Source organism: Semicossyphus pulcher, unplaced genomic scaffold (genome assembly GCF_022749685.1).
Source record: "Semicossyphus pulcher isolate SPU_LCO1_2020_fin unplaced genomic scaffold, fSemPul1.0.p SCAF_21, whole genome shotgun sequence".
NCBI classification, from domain to species: Eukaryota; Metazoa; Chordata; class Actinopteri; order Labriformes; family Labridae; genus Semicossyphus; species Semicossyphus pulcher.
In genome coordinates, this window is record NW_027211695.1 from 23,616,588 (window position 1) to 23,629,311 (window position 12,724).

Sequence of the window (12,724 nt, forward strand, 5' to 3'; positions counted from 1 at the left end):
TGCAGCTGACTCTGGACTCCTCACCATCCTCATTCTCCTTTACCTCACCACTGCATTTCCCAACCCATACTCCGGGAGTGCATGGCTGACATTGGGATCACTGGTCTTGGTTCACATCATACCTCACTGACAGGCAACAGTTTATCCAACTACAGAACCACAGGTCAGGGTGCTCTGCTGTTTCACTGGGTGTTCACCAAGGGTCAGTATTGGGTCCACTTCTTTTCGTCATCTTGTTGTTCATGTAACAAGGACATATGTTGTTGTTGTAACAAGAACATATGTTGTTGTTGCTCTCTTTGCCTGTCTCTATCCTGCATCTCCTTCTATCCCATTGTCGGCCCATCCAGTCTCTTCAGATGGCTGTTCAACATGAGTCTGGTTCTGCTCGAGGTTTCTGCCTGTTAAAAGGAAGTTTTTCTGCCAATGTGCCGAATGTTGCTAAGTGCTACTCATGGTGATTCATGTTGGGCCTCTCTTTAAATAACATAACAAAGAGTCGGTCTAGACCTGCTCTTTCTGTAAAGTGTCTTGAGATAACTCTGGTTATGATTTGGCGCTATACAAATAAAATTTGATTGATTGATTGATCTACCTAATCCCCCTGGACACAATCCTCCGTCACCATGGTGTCCACTTCCATTGCTATGCTGATGATACACAAGTCTACATCTCCACTAAACCCGCCACTGCCCTTCCCCCCACATCCCTCACCACCTGCCTCCAGGACATCAGGGGCTGGATGAGCAGGAACTTCCTTAAGCTGAATGGCAGCAGAACAGAGGCCCTGCTCAGTGGCTCCAAAACCACCCTCCTCTCCAAATCACAGATCACCAACATCCCTAACATCATCAACGGCTTCCCTGTTCCTTTCTCCAGCCAAATCAAGAGCCTCTGCATTATTCTGGACAGCACTCTTTCCTTTGAAGCCCACATAATAAACATCCTTCATCCAACATCCATCCCAACATTTCCAGACTCCGCCCATCACTGTCCCAATCCAGCACTGAAACCCTGGTCAATGCATTTGTTACATCCCGGATCGACTACTGCAACGCTGTTCTCTACGGTCTCCCCACCAAACTCCTGAACAGACTTCAGATCATCCAGAACTCGGCTGCCCGGATCATTACCCGTAACAAATCATCTGACCACATCACCCCTACTCTCATCCAACTACACTGGCTCCCTGTTAAATATCGGATCCATTTTAAAAACCTTCTGCTCACCTTTAAAGCCCTTCGCAACCAAGCCCCCACCTACTTCTCTGACCTGCTCCAGGAGGACACTCTCGCTCCCTGCGCTCATCCTCCGCTGGTCTTCTGACTGTCCCCACCTCACGCCTCAGCACCATGGGTGCAAGGGCTTTCAGCTGCACTGCTCCCAGGCTCTGGAACTCCCTCCCCCCTCACATCCGACAGTCTGACACCATAACAGCATTCAAATCCTACCTCAAAACCCACCTGTTCAAACTGGCATACTCACTCTGATACTCTGTACATTCTGTTTTCCCTTGTATCCCCAGTCTTTTTGTCCTTACCCTTGCTCCCACACGTGTTTGCCTACTACATGTCTCTTGTTTTGTTTTTAACTCTCGTTGTTTTAATTGTAATTGTTACAATTACGATTACCTCAGCCTTTATCATTACTCTGCTTCTCTCGCTAATTTATTTATTTATTTAGCCAATCTTCACCCTAGTCTACCACTATTATTGGCATTGTAACCATAAGTATGTGTCTGTTGTTGTTCATGTAACAAGGACATATGTTGTTGTGGTAACAAGAACATATGTTGTTGTTGCTCTCTTTGCCTGTCTCTATCCTGCATCTCCTTCTATCCCATTTTCGGCCCATCCAGTCGAGGCAGATGGCTGTTCAACATGAGTCTGGTTCTGCTCGAGGTTTCTGCCTGTTAAAAGGAAGTTTTTCCTTGCCAATGTGCCGAATTGCTAAGTGCTACTCATGGTGGATTGATGTTGGGCCTCTCTTTGAATAACTTAACAAAGAGTCGGTCTAGACCTGCTCTTTCTGTAAAGTGTCTCGAGATAACCCTGGTTATGATTTGGCGCTATACAAATAAAATTTGATTGATTGAATTTGATTGATTGATTGTTTTATACTGGTTTTAACTATGCTTGTTTATATACTGTTTGTTTTAAGTATGCTTATTTTATATTTTTTTACGCTCTGTAAGGTGACCTTGGGTGTCATGAAAGGTGCCTTCAAATAAAATGTATCATTATTATTATTATTATTATTATTAATACTGTAAACCTGAAACACCACAGACCTGGAACACTGTAGACCTTAAACACTGTAGACCTTAAACACTGCACACCTGAAACACTGTAGACCTGAAACACTGCACACCTGGAACACTGTAGACCTTAAACACTGTAGACCTTAAACACTGCACACCTGAAACACTGTATACCTGAAACACTGCAGACCTGAAACACTGTAGATCTTAAACATTGCACACCTGAAACACTGTAGATCTTAAATACTGTAGACCTTAAACACTGTATACCTGAAACACTGCAGACCTGGAATATTGTATACCTGAAACACTGCAGACCTGAAACACTGTAAATCTTAAACACTGCACACCTGAAACACTGTAGACCTTAAACACTGCACACCTGGAACACTGTAGACCTTAAACACTGCACACCTGAAACACTGTATACCTGAAACACTGCAGACCTGGAACACTGTAGATCTTAAACACTGCAGACCTGGAACACTGTAGACCTTAAACACTGTAGACCTTAAACACTGCACACCTGAGACACTGTATACCTGAAACACTGCAGACCTGGAACACTGTAGACCTTAAACACTGTAGACATTAAACACTGCACACCTGAAACACTGTATACCTGAAACACTGTAGACCTGGAACACTGTAGACCTTAAACACTGCAGACCTGGAATATTGTATACCTTAAACACTGCAGACCTGGAACACTGCAGACCTGAAACACTGTAGATCTTAAACACTGCACACCTGAAACACTGTAGACCTTAAACACTGCACACCTGAAACACTGTAGACCTGAAACACTGCACACCTGAAACACTGTATACCTGAAACACTGTAGACCTTAAACACTGCACACCTGAAACACTGTAGACCTTAAACACTGCACACCTGAAACACTGTATACCTGAAACACTGTAGACCTTAAACACTGCACACCTGAAACACTGTATACCTTAAACACTGCACACCTGAAACACTGTATACCTTAAACACTGCACACCTGAAACACTGTATACCTTAAACACTGCACACCTGAAACACTGTATACCTGAAACACTGTAGACCTGAAACCTGAAACACTGTAGACCTTAAACACTGCACACCTGAAACACTGTAGACCTTAAACACTGTAGACCTTAAACACTGCACACCTGAAACACTGTATACCTGAAACACTGTAGACCTTAAACACTGCACACCTGAAACACTGTATACCTTAAACACTGCACACCTGAAACACTGTAGACCTTAAACACTGTAGACCTGAAACACTGTATACCTGAAACACTGTAGACCTGAAACCTGAAACACTGTAGACCTTAAACACTGCACACCTGAAACACTGTAGACCTTAAACACTGCACACCTGAAACACTGTATACCTGAAACACTGTAGACCTTAAACACTGTAGACCTGAAACACTGTAGACCTTAAGCACTGCACACCTGAAACACTGTATACCTGAAACACTGTAGACCTTAAACACTGTATACCTGAAACACTGTAGACCTTAAACACTGTAGACCTGAAACACTGTAGACCTTAAGCACTGCACACCTGAAACACTGTATACCTGAAACACTGTAGACCTTAAACACTGTAGACCTTAAACACTGTAGACCTGAAACCTGAAACACTGTGACTTTCTCCAAAAATTAGTTTATTTCAGGAATTTCAGAAACTGCACTGGTGAAGTTACAAATGGTGTTGTGGTTTTCAACAGAGGACTTCGCTCTGTATTGGTCCTTTTAAATCTTAGTGCTGCATTTGACACAATTGACCATCACATCCTGTTACAGAGACTTGAACACTTAATTGGCATTAAAGGAACTGCATTAAGCTGGTTTAAATCCTATTTATCACATCGATCTTTATTTACCTTATATATATATGCTTCCTCTGGGTAATATGAGGAAACACTCCATTAATTTGCATTGTCATGCAGATGATCTTCAACTTTATTGTCCCCCGAGGTGAATTTGCTTTGCAGGCAGGTAAAAAACATAAAACATAGAAAACACAATCAATGAAATTTAGATACAACACTGAAATGGATGAGGACAACTGAAGGCAGTACCATCATTACATTGTTGAGAAATAAATGCATAATAACTGTTCATTTTTTTAAATTTAAATTTAGTTGTGTAAAGGCTTGTGTTATGAATGGATTTTTCATCCTGTTGGATTTAGCCTTTGGCAATCTAAATCTCCTGCCAGAGGGTAGGGGCTCAAACTCGGCATGGAGAGGATAATCAGGACACTGTATGATGTCCTGAGCCTTAGAGTTTACCCTCCTGCAAAAGGTTGTGGGCGGATCAGGTAGTGTAACACCTACCTATACTTATCAATGAAGCCAGATGAAACCAATCAGCTATCTAGACTTGAAGCATGCCTAAAGGACATAAAGATCTGGATTTCTCTAATGATATAGCTGCCCTAGATGGCATCAGCCTATCATCCAGCACTACTGTTAGGAATCTGGGAGTTCTGTTTGATCAGAATATGTCCTTCATCTCCCACATAAAACAAATATCAAGGATAGCCTTCTTTCACCTTTGCAACACAATGCAGAAAAACTAGTCCATGCATTCGTTACTTCTCGGCTGGATTACAATTCACATTTTAAGTCTCTAAGAGTAGTGTGGGAAGTAGAGCCTTCAATTACCAGGCCCCCCTCTTCTGGAATAACCTACCAATCAGGGTCCGGGAGGCAGACACCCTCTCTTCCTTTAAGAGTCGGCTTCAAACTTTCCTCTTTGATAAAGCTTATAGTTAGGGCTGGCTCAGGCTGGGACCAGAGTTATGCTGCTATAGGCTTAGACTGCCGGGGAATACATCCAGGTCCTGCCTCTCTCTTTCTCTCTCTCCCACTTTCCACCTCTGTATGCATTTATATTATATTAATGCATTTTATTAACTCTGTCTTCCTGTCACATTAACGTTACTAATGTATATATTGTGCCTTAGATGTATATATTTAGCTCTACAGGCACATTTTTTTCATTTTTATTTTTTAGTACTGCTTCTTTTATGTTGTTGTATATTTTATTCTATTATATTTATTACCCTTTTAATGGAGCATCCAAGCTAAAGCCTTTCACACAGTTGTACTTGTATAACCGGAGTGACAATAAACATCTAGAATCTTGAATGTAGAATACTCTCTTACTCTCTCCCCCTCCCGTAGCCTTCCTGTCGTGAGCAGGTTCTACACACACAGAGAGACAGAGACGTCCTCTGGTACGTTAAACTCGCTGACTGAGTAGCGCTCTTTACTTTTAAAATAACCATCAATCAGTGGCTGTTTTAACGCTTGTAAAAGGTGCTGATCTCATTCAGTAACGATCAATTGTACACGCAGCTCACATGCTGTGAATAACGTTTGTGACTTAATTAAACAGACTGATGATGAAGACAGTTAACACAGCAGAAAGAGAGACAGAAAGAGGGGGCGGGGCCAGCAGAGGTGTGTGAAAGTCAGATATAGCATCTAGAAACAGTTATCGAGACTGTAAGCCTTCATGTGATGTGGTGCTTCTCACAGAAATCACTGATATAGGTAATGAATTCATTACAAAGCCTGTAATAAATCAAATTAATGTTTATAATCACCTGACAGCAATAAGATACACCAAACTGCCATAACATTATGACCACCTGCCTAATACTGGGTAGGTCCCCTTTTGCTGCCACAACATGGATCGGCTTGTTTGTCCAGCACATCCCACAGACGCTCGACTGGATTGAGATCTGGAGAATCTGGAGGACGAGTCAACACCTTGAACTCGTCGTGTTCCTCAAACCATTCCTGAACCATGTCTGCAGTGTGGCAGGGCGCATCATCCTGCTGAGAGAGGCCACTGCCATCAGGGAATACCGTCTCCATGAAGGGGTGGACTTGGTCTGCAGCAATGTTCAGGTAGGTGGTACGTGTCAAAGTAACATCCACATGAACGGCAGGACCCAAGGTTTCCCAGCAGAACATCGCCCAAAGCATCACACTGCCTCCGCCGGCTCGCCTTCTTCCCATAATGCATCCTGGTGCCATGTCTTCCCCAGGTAAGAGACGTACACGCACCTGACCATCCACATGATGTAAAAGAAAACGTGATTCATCAGACCAGGCCGCCTTCTTCCATCGCTCCGTGGTCCAGTTCTGATGCTCACGTGCCCACTGTAGGAGCTTTCAGTGGTGGACAGGGGTCAGCATGGGCAGCCTGAGCGGTCTGCAGCTACACAGCCTCATACACAACAAGCTGTGATGCTCTGTGTGTTCTGACACCTTTCTATCAGAACCAGCTTTAACTCTTTCAGCAGACTGAGCTTCAATAGCTCTTCTGTTGGATCGGACCACACGGTTCCGGCCTTCGCTCCCCACGTGCATTAGTGATCCTTGGTCACCATGACCCTGTCTCTGGTTCACTGGTTTTCCTTCCTTGGACCTCTTTGGGAGGTCCTGACCTCTGCAGACCAGGAACACCCCACAAGAGCAGGTCTGGAGATGCTCTGACCCAGTCGTCGAGCTATCACAGTTTGTTCCTTGTCAAAGTCGCTCACAACCTCAAACTCGCCAATTTTTCCTGCTTCCAACACGTTAGCTTAGAGGACAAAATGTTCACTTGCTGCCAAACATATCCCAACCACTGTCAGGTGCCATGGTGACGAGGTAATCAATGTGTTTCACTTTACCTGCCAGTGTTCATAATGTTATGGCTGATCAGTATTATGTGTATATACAGTAAATGTATGTCTATGTACTCACACACCTATCCACAGGTAGCCTGTCTGCATCTGTGACAGCAGAGGGAGTACATGATGTCACTTTGAGGAAATGACGTCAGATTCAACAAGTAAGAACACACACACACACACACACACACACACACACAGTAAGTCATCCTCTCATCACTGTTCAAGCCTGAAGCCAAACTTCTTCCTGAACTCTAAACAAGATTAAACTAAATCCTCTCCATGTGTGTGTTTGTGTAACTGGTGTGTGTGTGTGTGTGTGTGTGTCACAGCCTTTCTCGCTCTCTCTCTCTTTCTCTCGTTCGACCTGACATCAGCACTTTCTGCCGTTCAGCCTTTCCTCGTATCTTCTTTTCTTTAATCTGAGTGAAACTGACGGATTTTGTTTGGACAGATGAACCTCTGAGTCAAAGGTAAACCCGATGTGTGAGTGTGTTTGATAGTAGTGCAGCATGGACAGTCTCGTTAGTGTAAAACAGATACTGCTGAGATGTTTAAATGTGTGATGTGATCAGAGAGCAACAGAAAACAATAGTAAACAGTGGGACTCAGTATGGTTGACCAGTTGTACATTAAAACAGCAGCAGTGTTCATGAATCAGTGATGAACTGTGTTGGTAGATGTTTGTTTTTCAAGGTGTAAGGGACAGAAACACAACAAAGCCGTTCAGATCAATGACAGAATGAGAGAAGAACACAAGTTTAACACACTTTACTGACTGCACCTTGAAATACACAGATTGCACCTTTAATTAGTCCCTCCAGGACTTCACTGGCTTCTGGTGTGATTTTGTGAAAGATCCTTTTGCTGCAGCAGTTTTTTGATGCTTTGAGACTTTTTCTCAATGAAATCACTGAAAAAAGGTTTGAACTAAATACGCTACATTTATAGATAAAGAACCAAAACCTTGTTAAGCTCCACATCAGTGAAACAGTAAAAAAACAAAATCACATATTTATAATTAAACAGGCGGAAACAGGAACACAGTCTCCGATGGGTCACTGGACACAACACAAAGAATCATGGGATGGCCGAGTGGTCGGCTAACAGAACTATAAATAAATTATCACAAGAAGCCGTCGACTATTTGAGTTGTTTCATGGTACAGTTCTTTCTTTGTAGTTGGAGGCTGGATTAGTTTGAAAGAGAGACGATCTCACCTGAGCCTTGTTAGAACAACACACCTGTCTGCTTTACAGCAAAAAGGTCTGCCTCTGCCATGCAGCGTTCCAGAGGTCTGAAAGGTGTTCGTACGACTGCAGACCTTCAGGTTCGAGGTGGTGCTGAACGCATGCAGATGGGTTGAAAGTACATGAATAGTTTTGACTGATTCACGTCCAACATTCAGTTTCCTCCTGCGCTGCTGGAGACACAAACCGAGCTGAAACGCTGAACATGTTCTGAAAAATACTTAAAGGACCTTTAACCTGACCTCCATGTGACCTTTAACCTGACCGGAGCTCCATGTGACCTTTAACCTGACCTCCATGTGACCTTTAACCTGACCTCCATGTGACCTTTAACCTGACCGGAGCTCCATGTGACCTTTAACCTGACCAGAGCTCCATGTGACCTTTAACCTGACCTGACCTCCATGTGACCTTTAACCTGACCTCCATGTGACCTTTAACCTGACCAGAGCTCCATGTGACCTTAAACCTGACCAGAGCTCCATGTGACCTTTAACCTGACCTGACCTCCATGTGACCTTAAACCTGACTTCCGGAGGAGGAATTACAGGAGTAATAGGAGTATTAGGGTTAACCCTAACCCAGTGGATATTGTAATCAGGAACTCTTTAAATGTATATAAATCTATCATATAGTAAACAAACAAATGAATACATCAGGGGGAGTTGTGTGGACACTCTCATTAAGGCCTGGGTAAATCATAGCATCAAAGAAGACAAATGTTGAACTCTTTCAGTAGTTCTAATTATGTGACAACTATTAATATCTAACATATCACAGATTAATTGTGTCAATGTCTGAAATTATTGCACCTTTAAGATGATCATGAATTAGCCATATTCTCATTTGCAAATAGTAATTGACTTTATTCATGTCATCTGTTTATACCAGCTTTACATGTTGGCTGATATTTACCTGTCTGTTTCTCCGCTCTAACCAAGGGTGCTTTTAAATTCCCAAGCCTGACTCTCACTCCACAAGGCTGCCAGGTCGAGCTCTCGTCTGCAAGGAACGAGGGCATATCCTGTAACTTATGTCACTGTGTACATCATATCCTGTGAATCACAACACTGCATCGTGTTGTTTGCTGGACACACACACACACACACACACACTCACTAAAATGCTTAAAGAAACAGAAAGCAGAAAGCTCACCAGATTAAGTTAAAGTGAAAATATTTGTATCTATTCTAAAGGCCTTCTCCGGTGGATCTTTTTGATCTCTAGGAAGGAAAGGCGAGACAGCTTCCTTTATGTAGCATGTAGCAGAAACCAGTCAGTCAAAGGCACATCAGTCATCAGGACGTTGGTTCGATCTGTAGCTAAAATCAGCCTCATCCTGTTTGGTGCTGACTTGAGGTTCTGAAATATCTATAAGTTCTTCTTGGGTGGTATCAGAAACAAGTTTTGGTCCCTGATTATTGGGCAGCTGTGGCCTTGGTTAAGACACTTGAAGGCAGCCATGGGGTATGAATGTTCATAGATCCTGATTGGAGATCTTTGCCATGAATGATTTATATACCAGCAGCAATACTTTAAAGCCTGTTCTGTAAGAAAGGGTTTGGGTTGGCTGGTGTGAAGAGTGATGTGCTTGGTTCTCTTGGTTCTTGGTAGAACTCTGCAGCGTTCTCATTGAGCTAAAGATGTTTGTGGTCATTTTGTTAAAACCAGATAAGAAGCTGTGTTGACAAAGGGCAGGAGACATTTAATATTGCACTTGAATCAATCTGTTCCACAAACAAACAATGATCAGTCTTTCTTTGTTTAATTAAAGGAATTAGCTTGTATCCAGCTGTTTACCCGCCTAACACTCAAGGAATGATTCTAAACACCTGAACAAAGTGTGAAGTAGACCTGAGTGTCGTCTGCGTATTGGAGTTTTGTCATTGTGTTGTATGATTTGACTCAGAGGGAGCACACACAGGTGGAATAACACTCAAATCAAACCATGGATCTGCTAAGATTTATGGTCACTATGGAAACAACACTGACCCAGCTGATGACTGTGCGAGTTAATCCCGCCCACTTTTCCTGTCTGTCAACAAGTGTTTTTTTGTCCACTGTAACACCAGACAGCATCTAAACAGATGTTTTACCAGAATCAGGTTTGGATGGATCATATCTAACACCTTTAACACTTTAAATCTCTCCAAAAGTTATTTTAGTGAAACAAGGAAACTGGCAGCAATTGCATGTTGCTAATGAAGTTTTAGGGCAACAATTCTGTCACCATGTTTCTGCTGTACATTCTATAAAATAAAGCCGACTCCACTTTTACAAAGTCACCAACATGCACTCATTAGAACAATGTCGAGCATTTCACAGGGAGAGAGATTATAAGAAACAGAGCAAGTGACACTTCACCAAGCCCCTCCCTTGAACGGCCACTGTCCAATCCTACGTAAGTAACCATAACTAGGCGCAGGAGGCCTGTCGAGCTTCCAGAACAAGGAGAGCTGCCTAAACAGTGTGCATATGGAATTTGCAAGTCCGACAGCAGATATCCTCCACCGGTGACAAGGGCCCAGCCTTTTTTTCACCACCCCTCGGTTTGTGCCATTGTTGTGGCAAACTTGTACAGGATTTTGTTGGGCTTTCCTGTTGTGCCTTTAGGAGATCCAGTGCATGGATCAAGCCCACGATAAGGAGGAACTATTTTTATTTCTATTTCTATTTTTGCAATTATTTCCATGGAACATCTCTCACTGTTATAGTTAAATACACCATAATATTTACATGCCGACGTGAAAGCTTGACAGGCATAGCAACTGTAACAAAGGGGGGCGGGACTTAGCGAAGGGTCAGTTGTTAGTGAATAAAACTGGAACATGAAAAGAATGCATCTGTCACACCTGTGACTGTTGAGAAAGTCCCATGTGGATTTATTTTCAGACAGAAACAAGGTGCTCTTGTTTTGAAAGGATGATTTAACATGGGTCTGGTTTGTCGTGTTCGATTAGGCAGAAGACTTTGTCTATGGTGTGAAGTAGGCATCTTGCTCTGTTCAAAGTTATAATAAATACAAGATAAAAGTAAATTCTTAAAACATTGTGGGTCCAATTTGTGCTGCTGTTACTCTAAAAGGTGTTTGAGTTATTGTTTCACAGGCTGAATAACACGTCACAATAAAAACATCAATTTAGTTAAAGTAAAGATAAGTGAAAACTTTTCAAACTGATGAGACAGAACGATGAAAGAAGTCTGACCTGCTTTTACATCAGCCAATCCCAGAGCAGCAGCTTGATCTGATTAATCGAATTTACAGCTTTCAGGTGTGTGTGTATGTGTGTGTGTGGTATAATGTGATTGGATTACAGGTCTCACCTGAACCACCTGTCTCCAATTTCACCTTCAAACTGTTTAAAGATGAAATCTGACAATAGAAAAAACTCATCAAAGGACAAATGTTACTGATATTTTACAGATTTACAAAATATTTAATATTTTATAGATTTAAAAAATATATATTTTACAGACTAAACATTATTTTATATTTGACAGATTTATGAAATATTTTAGATGGAAGGAGAGAGGGTCAAATATTAACATTATCTAGTTTAAGACTGATAATATCAAAGAGACTGAAAGAATTCAGGACACTACAAGACAAGGCAGCTCAAAAACTCCCCGGATATTAAGTTATCTTTATTATTGATTTCTCATTATTCTATATTGTTGGAATGATCAGGGTTAAGATGTCAGCAGGTGGGGTGGGCCCACTGATCAACATGTCCTCTCTCCTACTCAGCATGTCTTAAGAGTGTTAGCATTGTTGCTATACTTAGCACTCTTAGCTCTCTTTAGCATTAGTTAATGGGGTCAGTCAGCATTAACGTGAGGATTTAGAGGTCAGGGGTCAGACCGGTCAGCTGGGGTCAATCTGTTTGATCGGTCACATCGGTCAGAGTTTGATGATGAAAAAAAGTTACTGTTGACAGGTTGATATTTCAGCTATATATACATACATACAAAATATATATACATATATATATATACATATAGATATACACATATATATACAGTACTGTGCAAAAAGTTTTAGGCAGGTGTGAAAAATGCTGTAAACTAAGAATGCAAAAATATAAATAATTATTTATTTTGATCAATTTACAAAATGATCAGTGAGCGAACAAAAGAAAAATCTAAATCAATATTTGGTGTTACTACGCTTTGCTTTCAAACCAGCATCAGGCACACCTGCACACAGTCAGGGATTTTGTAGGATTATAGTCAGGTGTATGATCAACCAATGATACCAAACAGGTGCTAATGATCATCAATGTCACATGTAGGTTGAAACACAGTCATTAAGTGAAACACAAACAGCTGTGTAGGAGGCTTAAAACTGGCTGAGGAACAGCCAAACTCTGCTACCAAGGTGAGGCTGTGGAAGACAGTTTCATGTCACAGGTCAGACACCATGGCAAGACTGAGCACAGCAACAAGACACAAGGTAGTTATACTGCATCAGCAAGGTCTCTCCCAGACAAAGATTTCAAAGCACAATGGGGTTTCAAG

At 42.0% G+C, this 12,724-nt stretch overlaps 1 protein-coding gene across 1 annotated transcript in view; it reads left to right on the plus strand.

The window, feature by feature from the left end:
• The first annotated feature begins 7,081 nt into the window (after positions 1-7,081).
• The window catches only part of LOC138600640 (retinal guanylyl cyclase 2-like), a 34,875-nt gene continuing 29,232 nt past the window's right edge, over positions 7,082-12,724 (plus strand). Inside the window, exon 1 of the mRNA XM_069672104.1 lies at positions 7,082-7,117. The gene's annotated coding sequence lies outside the window, so the exon portion shown is untranslated. The remainder of the gene's footprint in view (positions 7,118-12,724) is intronic.